Source organism: Coenobita brevimanus, chromosome 103 (assembly GCF_032717465.1).
Source record: "Coenobita brevimanus isolate Jiangsu-jjx chromosome 103, ASM3271746v2, whole genome shotgun sequence".
In the NCBI taxonomy this organism is placed as follows: domain Eukaryota; kingdom Metazoa; phylum Arthropoda; class Malacostraca; order Decapoda; family Coenobitidae; genus Coenobita; species Coenobita brevimanus.
This window is the reverse complement of record NC_137056.1, coordinates 34,945,742-34,958,846: the sequence shown is the minus strand read 5'-3', so window position 1 is coordinate 34,958,846 and position 13,105 is coordinate 34,945,742. Positions and strand designations below refer to the sequence as shown.

Here is a 13,105-nt window from a genome sequence, read left to right as displayed (position 1 = left end):
GCCATGGGGGTTGTCCTTTGATAACACAGCATTACTCATTGTATACACAATAAAATCTAACATGTACCCAGTCTAGCAATCACACAAAACTAAAAACTTTACACCAAAACGATGTCTCTTTGAGGGAATGTACTGAATGACGGCATGACATCTCCTGTGAAGAACAAGCGACTCGTTGACAGCAACCTTCTGGAATGGCCTGAAATATGATCAATATTTCTCCTTCATCATTTCCAGAATCGAACGAATTTTCCACAGCCTATCATTCAGATGTCAGCCCATATTCGTGGAGAAATGCAGGTACCTAAGGATGTCAAGGTAGTGGGCCCGTGGCATATACAGTGGTCCCTTAACATCCAAAGGGGTTAGGTAACAGAGACACCCGCGTATGTTAAAAATCCGTGGATATCTCCTGCCCCCTTTAAAAGCACCCCTTGACCCTTTGGCTGCAGCGGCTGTGATGACAACATACTGACTGTGCTCACTGTGGAGAAATAGGAAAAAATTGTGTGTTTTCAACTCGTGTTTTAACCCACTTATCACTAATCTTTAGAGCTAAAATTTTTGTCAGACAAACATCAATCTTTCTACTATCGTTTGCAACAAACCGCATGTCCGTAGGCACTCCAAGCATGGAGAATGATTTGACAGAATACAAGGTGTGTTTTGACTCTGATGCAGGGAGGTGGAAATTTTCACCAAACCACAAGACTTTTTCCATACAAAATAGGGTTACAGCCATGTTACCTCATCACGGTAATTGCAAACGGGATTGAGGCGTCTGGCAATAGATAGATAGATAGAATATAAATTAAACACTTCTAGCCAGCCTCCTATGATTCTGTTACGATATCCCAGTGTTTACATTAGACTTTAGCAAAATAGTAATATGGGAGGAAAATCATTACAAACTTTATCAAACTTCATGAATAGCTCTTATTACCATTTACTTTTATAAAGCTTACTGATATAATATCATGAGTCATTTCATAGCATTGATGCACAGTTTGCAACCACAAAGATGTTCGCTAGCAAATGCGTTTAGCATCATGCACCAGTCCTGTATGAGACAGACCTAGCATGTATTCAATATGGACGGTGGGTGTTAGCACCAAACTGGTGACATGTAGAGGTGTATGGTATGTAGGAGGACTACTGGGCCTTGGGAACAGGCTGTGAAGCCTATGCCCACAGTCGGACACACATTAAAAATCATGACCTCTGATTATTGTATAAAATATCAATAAATCACTTGTAATTTATCACAGTATTTCACAATATAATATAAAATAACACTTTCAGCCACTCTCGCATGAGTTCAGTGCGATTTGGGTGTGTACAGTATTATTTCGCATTATTTACAAGAGAGAGGGAGGGGGGGGGGGAAGTAAGAAACCGGTTTAGACCAACTCATTGGGTAAGAGAGAGAGAGAGAGAGAGGGGGGGGGGAGCAAACTAGTTTAGACCAGCTCATCGAGGGTACATGGAAGAAATAAATACTCCCAGCCCATCCTAACTTTTTCCCTGATGAATTAATGGCATTAATAAATGAAGTGGCCAAAAGAAAGAGTGTTATATTTGATTCACTGGATAATGCCATCACCAAAACAGCCATGAACTGTGTTTCCATACAAAACAGGGTTGCATCCACATTACCTCATCACAGTAATTGCAGTAATAATAAAAACAAAGCACTTCTAGCCAGTCTCCTATGATTCTGTTACGATATCCCTGTGTTTACGTTAGACTTTAGCAGAACAGTAATGATGTGAGGAAAATCATTACAAACTTTATCAAATTTCATGAATGACTTATTACCACTTGCTTTTATCAAGCTTACTGATATAATGTCATGAGTCATTTCATAGCACTGCTGCAAGGTTTGCAACCGCAAAAATGTTCGCTAGCAAATGCGTTTAGCATCATGACTTCTCTGATTATCGCAAAAATATCACTTTTATTATATCACAGTAATTCACAATATAAAATAACACTTTCAGCCAATCTCATATGATTTCAGTGTGATTTGGTTGCATATTGCTTCATATTATTTATGAGGGAGGGAGGGTAGGAAACCGGCTTAGACAAGCTCATCGAGGGGTACGAGAGAGAGAGAGAGAGAGAGAGCAGCAAACCAGTTTAGATCAGCTCACTGAGGGTACATGGAAGAAAATAAATACTCCCAGCCCATCCTACCTTTTCCCCTGATGAGTTAACGGCATTAATAAATGAAGTGGCCAAAAGGAAGAGTGTTACATTTGATTCACTGGACAATGCCATCACCAAAAGAGCCATGAACTGTGCCTGGGATAATGTTACATTTGCAGTGAACAGTGTCAGCAGAGTTCAACGAGATAAAATGCTTTAGTGAATCCAGCACCAGTACTGTATCCACCTGCGGATATTTAAAACCGTTTATGTTATATCCATCCACGCATATTTAAGACCGTGCATGTTAAAAACGCGGATGTTAAGGGATGACTGTACTTGTCGAACACAGGGATAGCTGTGATATCATCCACGAGCCAATATTCATGAATATTGTGCTTTTTGTTATATGGCATCAACATAGTCAATGCCGGCCAAACATACATCTCGCTAACATTCGTCACGGTCCATTAATTCATTTTCGCACTCTCTCTTATGTGCGAAGTTTCACCCCAATTGCAGCAGAATTCCCTGAATGCATTTACAGTACTTCCTTCACAATGAAATCCATCACTTCTGTCATGAAAAAAGCAAGGAAAAATTCCACAGCAATTGATGATGGATTACAAGGGAATTCTGGCTGCACACTTGCATTTGTGTCATCAACCACAGGTGCCTTCCTCCAAGGTAAATGTCTCGAACTTACCCAACCTTGGTTCCTGCCTTGTCGGCCATGCACATGGCCTGCCCCGTGCCCTGCCACGGCTCCTAGCATGGCAGCAAGTCCGCTGAATCATCACTAGATGAAGCAGGTGATGATGGTGGTGGTGAAGATGCTCGTGACAGTAATCGTGGTGGTGATGGTGATAATAGAGGGCAGGCACATGCCTGCCGGCCATAAACAGATTTTGGACATGCACCTGCGCCAACATACCCCGACGTACAGTGAAAGCTTGATTATCCAGCTTTTGGTATATCTGAACCGTGACTGAATGGTTCAGTGGTACAGTAATACATAGAATTATTCGTACGATAGCTCCGGTTTAAACAGGAATCATCCAGTTGCTAGGGAGCGAGGCATGGGTAAACCAGAGAGAATCTGCTCACCCTGAACCCACCCACAACTCCTGCTCACAACTCGATCACAAGGGTGGTAGGGTGGAGTTTGGTGAGGCAACTGATACACCTGACCTAGCCTAACCTTGCTGAACTACTTAATAATTTAACCTAATTTAACCTAACCTGGGCTCCAGGTGGGAAATTGGGAAACTAAATCCACTTTTGTGTACGATGAGTTTCTTCCATTATGCCCGAAACAATCGTAGGTACAGCTTAAAGAACGTGATAATAAGAGAAAATCTTTCAGCAAGAGAAGGTAATTTACTACCCTCAAAGTAGAAAAACACAAACAAACTGGAGAAATATGAAGTGAATTGGTGAAGTCTTTAGGCTGTATGCTTAGACAAAAAGTAATGGGTTTCCCAATTTTAGGGAACGAAATGGAACAAGAATGTCTGCTGATCAAAAAAAAAAAAAAAAAAAAAACCAAAAAAAAAAAACTCATTTCATGTGTTCTCATAAGTTAGCTTTCAGTTCTGCATTCTTTGTTAGATATCGCGCTTCCCAACACATTCTGGACCGACAGAGCATAGTTATTTCTTCCTCTTACATTTACCGTTCAATGTTTTGTTCGTTCTTAAGTGTACTGTACTGTATATGTGAAAGAGAGTATTAATACAAACAATAATACATTCCATTAACCCCATCATAGCTGCGAGCCTCAAACAATGCTTTACTGTATTGGCATCAGGGATGTTGAGATAGGAAGAGCTATAAAAAACTGCGAACAATTATGGGAAGGGAATGAAGGTCACTGGTATGTTTACACAACCCTACTCTACCATCTCAAACAGTCAGGCGGCCTGCCACTTCATCTCAGATGTTTTCGCTGATATGTTTAAATGCTAATGTAACATGCACCCTAATTATGAGTAAGTTTCTTCCATTATGCCGGAAACAATCGTAGGTAAGGCTTAAGGAATGTTATGATATTAAGAGAGGAAATCTTCCAGCGAAAGGTAATTTACCACCCACAAAATAGGCAGAAAAATACAGAAAACAAACTAGAGCAACATGAATTGAATTGGTAAGGTTATTAGGCTGTATGCTTGGACGAAAATTTATGAGCTTCCCAACTATAGTGGACGAAATGGAACAAAAATGTTTACTAATAAGAAAAAATACTTTCATCTCAACGTGTTCTCGTAAGGTGGCATTCAGTTCCACATTCTTTGTTTGATGTCACTTCCCAACACATTTCGGACCGACAGAGCATACAGTTATTTCTGCTCCTTACAGTTAAGTGTACATTCTTTTGTTCGTTTGTGTATGTGCTTGTCGTAAAAGGCGACTAAAAGGGTTGGCGGAGGGTTAGTGCCCCTCCCCGGAAAACAACTAACTAAAATGACAAACAAGAAGCCTCGGACACGGACTGACCAAACGATGACAACCAAGGACCGGACAAAGGACTTGGTAATGGCAACATGGAATGTAAGAGGAGCGAATGATGAGGTGAAAGAGAGAGATTGTCCAGGTGCTTGAGGGTGCGAAAGTGGATGTATGTGGAATAACTGAAACAAAATGGAGAGGAGAAAGTGTGAGAGAATGGGAGTATGGATGGGGTATATATGCAGGAGTTGGTGAGAATGAGAGGGCAAAGGAAGGAGTATGTAAAGTTGTGAGTAAAAGATGGAAGACGAGCATAAGACAGTATGGATCACTTGGGTCAAGGATTGTGTGGGTAAGGTTGAAAGTTGGAATACAAATGTGGGCGATTGTGTGTGTGTATGCGCCAATGGAAGATCGTGCTAGCAGAGTGAGAGAAGAGTTCTGGACAAATGTGGAAGTGTGCATGGAAAAGTTTGGAAGGAATGAGACAGTGTTTTTGACTGGTGATACGAATGGTAAAGTAGTGAATGTGAAGGTGGATGGAATAGTTGGTGAGTGGGGTGTGCCTGCGGAGATAGATGAGAATGGCAGTGCATTAGTGGACATTTGTGCTGGGAGGGGGTTGGTGATAGCCAATACCCTCTTCAGGCATAAAATGATCCACATGTATACATTGCGAGTGATAAGAAGGGTGGGTGGTGAACTGAATGAAAGGAAGGCAATAATTGATTATGTGTGTGTGGATGAAAGGATGCGAAGATGTGTAATGGATGCAAGAGCTTATAGAGGTTGGGGGAGTGGACTTTCTGACCACTACTTGGTGGTGGCCAGAATTAGGATCCAAGTAAGATGGAGAAATAGAAGAAGGGAAAGGCGAGAGGAAGGAGTAGTTGCAAGGAGAGTGGAAAGGTTACAAGAGGATGAGAAAAAGGCAGAGTATAAGAGAGAAGTGAAGTAACGACTGGGCAAATATGAATTGGAGCAGATGGGGGACGTGGAAGGTGTGTGCAGGATATTTACAGAAGAAATATGTGCAGCATGTGATGTGGTGTGTGGGAGGAAGAGAAGACGGAAGGGGGTGCAAGGAACAGCGTCGTGGAAGGAAAAGGTGAGACAGGCTGTGGCACAAAAGAAGAAAAGCATACAATGAATGGATGAGAAATAGGGGTGTGGAAGAAGTTGAGAGGCGGAAGAGAGAGTTATATGTAGAAAGAAACAGAGAGGTGAAAAGATCAGAAAGAGAGAGTAAGAAGAAAGTGGATGAGGAATTTGGAAGGAATTTGAGTGTAAAGTGGAGGGACTGTAAGAAAATGTTCTGGAAAGAGGTGAAGATAGTAAGACAGGGTGGAAGTGAGGTTAGCAGGGGAGTGAAAGATAAAAATGGTAGATTACTAGTGGAGAAGGAAGAAAAAGTGAGCAGATGGAGAGAACACCTTACGGAATTGTTGAACATATAAGATGGAAGTAATGTGAGTATAAGTGGCTGGGGAATGGCTGGGAGAAGGAGGGAGGTGAGAAGACAGGAAGAAATCAGTAGGATAGAAGTTGTGGAAGCAATGAAGAAAGTTAAATTGGGGAAAGCCCCAGGAATTGATGGAGTGTGTGGTGTAATGCTGAAGCATGAGGGAAAGATTGTAGTAGAATGGATGTGGAAGATGTGTAGACTGGCCTGGAAGGAAGGTAGAGTCCCGGAGGACTGGAAGTCAGGTATAATTATTCCCTTGTACAAAGGGAAACGGGAAAAAGAAATGTGTGGTAATCATAGGGGCATTTGTCTTCTTAGTATAATAGGAAAAGTGTATGGTAGGATACTTATTGACAGAGTTAGAGAAAGAACAGAGGAATTAGTTGCAGAAGAGCAGGGAGGCTTTAGGATGGGAAGAGGTTGTGTAGATCAGATATTCATTCTTAGATCTTCAGTGGAAAAGTTTCTAGAGAAGGGAAAGAAGTTGTATGCAGCTTTCATGGATTTGGAGAAAGCATATGACAGGGTGGATAGACAAGGATTGTGGAAAGTATTAAGAATATATGGAGCAGATGGGAAGTTGCTGAATGCTGTGAAGAGTATGTATGATGGTGCGAAGGCTGCAGTGCGTGTGGATGGTGAACTAAGTGAATTTTTCTCTTTGAAGGTTGGGTTGAAACAGGGATGTGTCATGTCTCCATGGTTGTTCAATCTGTACATGGATAGGGTAATAAAAGAGGTACAAGGTAGGGCAGTGGATGTTGGAGTGGCCCTGGTGAGAGAGGATAGTGTTTGGAAACTCCCTGTACTGTTGTTTGCAGATGATACTTCGTTGTTGAGTGAAGACGAAGGGGAGCTAGCCTTCATGGACGAATTTGGACGAGTTAGAAACAGAATCTGAAGGTGAATGTAGGGAAGAGTAAAGTTATGGTCTTCAAGAGAAGTGAAGTCAGCGAATATAAAGTGAATTGGACGAGGAAAAAATGGAAAATGTGAGTGCATTTAAGTACTTGGACAGTGTGATGAGTAAAGATGGAAGTTTAGAGGGCGAAGTGCTTTAAAGGGTACAACAAGGAAGAAAAGTTGCTGGTTTGTTGAAAGGAGTGATAAGAAACAGGGAAGGAAGCATGGAAGGGAAAAAGCTACTACATGACAGTACAGGTAAGCCCTTAAATCATGCGAGGGTTACGTTCCCAGACCCTTCGCGTATATGTTCTGCCCTCGTGTGCACATAATTACGCGTGTCTACTAATTATATTACATCTGAATAATACTGTTTATGCACTACATACACCTTATAAACTAGCATAAAGTATGAAAAACAACAAAAATGTTAAGAAATTTAACACTGAAACCTGACAAGCACAGGCATAGGTGGAGACACTTCTGCAGTCTGGTGCACAAGCCTTCACTGCCTCCCATATGCTACATTCTGCCTTCTTAATTGTCCAAACAGTTGACTCATTCACCCCAAACATACGGTTCCAAGCCAGTTCATAGGCACAGGTGGAGACACTTTAGCACAGTCTGGTACACTGGCCCTCACTGCCTCCCGTATGCTACGTTCCTCCTTCTTTATTGTTGGAAGAGTTGACTCACCCCAAACACACGGTTCCAAGACAGCTCACCATGAAGTCAATTCACCATCAAATCATGGACGATTCTCTGTCATTCTATAAATATATTTATTATTGATTAATTAATACTTTAATAACTAATTTTCAGGGGGATTTTATAACTCATATAAGTAAAAAACTAGTGTACTGTACTTGCTAAATAAATTGGTATGTAAACAAACGACGGGGAATCGTCCTGATGGAGAATTGTCGCCTACATTCCTCCCTTAAGTTTGTCCAACACAACTTTCTGTCAGCAACATCACGTTACAGTCCGTTTTGGTGTGTTACCACATGCATCATGCTTAGGCCCCATGTTGGCAGACAAGTCAAGCAATAACTGGAAGGCAGAAAAATAAGCCACAAATAACGATTCACAAGTCACGCATGGTTCGACCGTCGGATTCAAACTGACTGTGTGGTGCATTGGTAGACCGACCTCCCACACACACACATATACATATATGTATGCACACGGGCAGCAGGTAGGCATTTTTATATTTCATTTATTTCTCTTGTATATTAAAATTATTTATTTGAATACTATAATTTTATGTTTTAATTATTGTACGAAAAATTCGTGGATAACCGAAATCGCATGAAAAAAGTTCGCGTGAATTAAGGGCTTACCTGTATTGTGATACCAACTCTAACGTTTGGAAGTGAAGCTTGGACCTTCTTGGAGGGACAGAAGTCAAGTGTAAGAGCTATGGAAATTAGTTATTTGAGAGGAGCATGTGGAGTCACATGGAGAGGCAGACTGACAAATGAGGAAGTGAAGGAGCATTGCTGTGGACCTGTTGTGTTTTTTTTTCCTGAGGCAACCCTGCATGCTTCCACTGGGTCACCTGTGCTTTGGTTTTTGGGTCATACCTGTACACCCAAGTCTCATCTCCAGTGACAGTCTTCAGAAAGTCTGGACTGCAATTTGCAGTCTTGAGCAATGTTCATTCGCAGAGATTGTTGTTCACGAGAAAGGAGAAGAGATTATGACGAATGTGACTGAGCGCCTGCAGTAGATACTGCAAACCGACTTTGAAAAATGTTTAAGGCAGTGTGTCACAGAAGGGGTCTACTTTGAGGGGGATTAATGTCCTAGCTCAACAGGTTACCTACAGTATTTATTTTTTTTTAGAGCCTATACAAGCGTGGGCGGTTGTATGTGTGTATGCTCCGACAGAGGACCGAGTGGCAAGAGTGAAAGATGAGTTTTGGGCGAGAGTAGAAGCACGTATGGACAAATCTGAGCGGAGTGAGAGAGTGCTTTTGACTGGAGACATGAATGGCAAAGTTGGGAATGTACGAGTGGATGGAGTGGTTGGTCAGTGGGGTGTGCCTGCTGAAGTAGATGGGAATGGTAGTGCATTGGTGGACATCTGTGCTGGTAAGGGGTTGGCAATAGCCAACACCTACTTTCGGCATAAGATGATCCACTGGTATACATGGAGAGTAATGAGAAGGATGGATGGTGAACTTGTTGAACGAAAGGAAATGATAGACTATGTGTGTGTGGATGAGCAAATGAGAAGAGTGTGGAAAGGGTGGGGGAATGGAGTCTCGGACCATCACTTAGTGATGGCCAAGGTAAAGCTGCAAAGAAAATGGATGAGGAGACAAAGAGGGAAGACAGGAGGAAACAGCTCCTGTGAGAAGAGTGGAGAATTTGCAAGATAGTGAGAGAATGTCAGAGTATATGAGCATAGTGGAAGAAAGATTGGGAAGGTATGAGCTAGAGCAGATGGAAGGGGTGGAAGACGTATGTAAGATATTCACGGAAGAGATAGGCGCAGCGTGTGAGGTGGTTTGTGGAGTGAGGAGGAGATGCAAGGGTGTGCAAGGGACAGCATGGTGGAATGATGAGGTGAAATGAGCTGTGGAACAAAAGAAGAAGGCATATAGGGAATGGTCAGCGAGGAGAGGTAGGAGAGAAAATGAGAGAGAGAAGTGAGAGGTATATGTGAGCAGGAGAAGGGAGGTGAAGAGACTGGTGAAGAAGAGTAAGAAGAAAGTGGATGAAGAGTTTGAGAGGAATCTGAGTGTGAAATGGAGGGAGAGTAAGAAATTGTTTTCGAAGGAGGTAAAGAAAGTAAAGCAGTGTGAAAGGGGAAATAGCAGGGAAGTGAAAGATAGGTATAACAGATTGTTGGTGGAGAAGAGAGAGAAATTGAGGAGATGGAAGGAGCACTTTGAGGATCTGTTGAATGTAGAGAGTGAGAGCAGTGCGAATATAAGTGGTTGGGGAATGGCTGGGAGAAGGGGAGATGAGAGGAGGGAGGAAGAGATCAGTAGGGCAGAAGTAGTGGAAGCAATGAAGAAGATCAAGTTGGGAAAGGCCCCAGGAATTGATGGAGTGTGTGGTGAAATGATGAGGTATGGGGGTGAGACTGCTGTGGAGTGGATATGGAGGTTGTGTAGACTGGCTTGGGAAGATGGAAGGGTTCCAGAGGACTGGAAATCAGGTATAATCGTTCCTTTATATAAAGGAAAGGGGGAGAGAGAAGTATTTGGTAACCACAGGGGTATTTGCCTTCTTAGTGTGACTGGTAAAATATATGGTAGAATACTCATTGATAGAGTTAGGCATATGACAGGGGAGCTAGTTGGAGAAGAACAAGGGGGATTTAGGACGGGAAAAGGGTGTGTAGATAAGATATCTGTTCTAAGATGTTTAGTGGAGAAGTATCTAGAGAAGGGAAAGAAAGTGTATGCTGCCTTCATGGACTTGGAAAAAGCTTATGACAGAACAGATAGGCAAGGTATGTGGAAGGTATTTAGAATATATGGAGTGGAGGGGAAATTGTTGAGTGCTGTGAAGAGTATGTGCGGAGGAGCTAGGGTTACGGTGCGAGTGGATGGTGAGCTGAGTGAGTTCTTTGATCTCAATGTGGGACTGAAACAGGGTTGTGTGACGGCTCCATGGCTGTTTAATATATACATGGATGGGGTTGTAAAGGAAGTGTAGGGTAGGGCAGCGGATGTGGGGATGGCTCTGATGAAAGAGGGTGAGATTTGGAAGATTCCGGTGTTGCTGTTTGCTGATGATACAGTATTGTTGAGTGAAGTCGAATGGGAGTTGCAAGGTTCGGTGAATGAATTTGGGACAGTGTGTAGGAGGAGGAAGCTGAAGTTAATGTAAACAAAAGCAAAGGTATGGTGTTTGAGAGGAATTTGAGAGGAATGAAGTCACAGAATGTACAGTATGGTTGGATGGTGAGGATATGGAGAATGTGAGTGCATTCAAGTACTTGGGTAGTGTGATGAGTAAGGATGGAACTTTGAGGGATGAAGTGCATGAAAGGGTACAGCAGGGAAGGAAGGTTGTTGGTTCACTGAAAGCAGTGATGAGGTATAAGGAGGTGAGTATGGAAGTTAAGAAGACACTGTATGATAGTATTGTGATCCCTACCCTTACATATGCAAGCGAGGCATGGACCCTGCAAGAGGGGAACAAGTCAAGCGTGAGAGCAGTAGAAATGAGTTACTTGAGAGGAGCACGTGGAGTGACATGGAGGGACAGGTTGACGAATGAAGAAGTGAAGGAACGTTGTGGGGTTAATGTGGATGTGGTTGAGAAGATTAGGAGAAATACACTGAGGTGGTTCGGACATGTGGAGAGAATGAAAGACTGATTTAGAGGGTGTATGTATGTGAGGTGGAGGGAGGGAGAGGGAGAGGTAGACCGAGGATGAGGTGGAGGGATGGTGTTGAGAGGTATATGAGGGACGGGGGGGTGAGTTGGGGGGAGGGTAGTCAAATGGTGGGTGACAGAGCGACTTGGAGGCGTTTTGTCTGCGGCCACCCTTTGCGGGATTAGGGCGTTGGGCTATAGATAGATAGATAGGCTATGGTCACAATTTCCGAACTGACCTCGTACAGTTGCTCCAAGTACTCAGCCCAACAAGCCCTATACTCACTCGGCCCCGACAAGAGCCATCTATTAGCTGTCTGAACAGAGTTTCTGAACAGAGTTAACTTAGGAGGCAGGTCTGGTGTGAAGCTTCATGAAGACTCGATAAGAAGGTCGAATGTCATTCACATGAAAACGGTCTTCCACCTCCTCAGCAATTTCCCTGACATACCTCTCCTTGTCCCTTCTCAGCAAAATGCATGCCTGTCAAGTGAGAAGTCTGTGCTGCTCCTGATCCCCACCCAGTCTGGCAGCATGACTCTCCTTAATTTTGGCCAGTGTCCCTGGTGAGATAAAACCCCTTCTAGATCTCGGGCAATCTCAATGCAATTAGCAGCTATTGCCAGGGCAGCATGTTTAAAGGTATCCCATTGTTTAACAGGGTCCTCGACCATAATGCGCACTTCAAACCAGTTTGAAACTGCCACTGTATACTCATAAGCATACTCCTCATCCATGAGTTTCTCAAGATGGAACTGTTTTTGGCAGCATCTTGAGCTTTTCCTAGTTTTGATTTGTAGCCTTTGAGTCGCAACAAGAAGTTTGTGATCTGTAGCAAAGAACTCTGTACTCCTAAAAACCCTGCAGTTCTGAAGGATCTTTCATTAAGTATTAACAAGGATGTGATCAATCTCCTTTGGAACTCCTTTGGTACTGGAATACCAAGTCCAATGGTGAAGATCTGGCTGCTGGACACAGGATCCAGCAATTCTTAACTTACAGGACTTCACAAAATCCATGAGGTAAGAAATATTGGAATTCCTCATTCCAGAGCTATGGGGACCTACACATACCTTGAAGCCTTACCTGTCAGTGCCAGTAACCAAACTGAAGTCACCCAAGACCAAGAGTGTATCTCGTGAGAAGCACAGTTCCCACAAATGAGACAGTTTTAGAGAAGAACAGCTCCTTCTCTTTAAGATCCCTTACCTCAGTTGGAGCATACATGGCAATAAGTGAGATGAAGTCCAAGGAGTGCTTCAACCTCACTAACATTATACATTCATCAACTGGAGTACCCTGTAGACACAAGAGACAAAGCAAGCAGCAACTGTCACAGCAACACCTCTAAGTTAGGCAACATCATCACAGCCAGATCATAGTATGTACAGTAGATGCTTGCTTTAATTAATTCTGAGGTACCAGAAGCCCATGATAACAGAATTATTCTTTCCTGGTATTTTTGCCTTATTTAATGGGAAATTTCCGTTAAATCATGCACAATTCCATTAAGGAAATTTCGTGCACGATAATGCATTTCTGTGGGTATTAATTATGGGTTCAACCTGCTGTGTGTAGAACTAAGAGTTAGCATTGTTTGCTAGGTTTGGGTTGCTTTATGGATTTAGCGGAAAATAGCTCGAAATATCAGAAAATTTTCCTTTATGTTGAGCCTTGGTTATGGAACTTGATCTGGAGGAAAATTCAAGATAACGGAATGGGGGTTGGCAGAATTAGTTTAAATCAAGCATCAGCTGTATAACCATTGCTACTGATCTCAACATGCCTGGACCACCTGAT

General features: G+C 42.7%; 1 protein-coding gene across 1 annotated transcript in view; it reads right to left on the bottom strand.

The window, feature by feature from the left end:
* The window catches only part of EloB (transcription elongation factor elongin B), a 116,206-nt gene that overhangs the window by 33,666 nt on the left and 69,435 nt on the right, over nt 1-13,105 (bottom strand). The gene's annotated exons all lie outside the window — the stretch shown is intronic.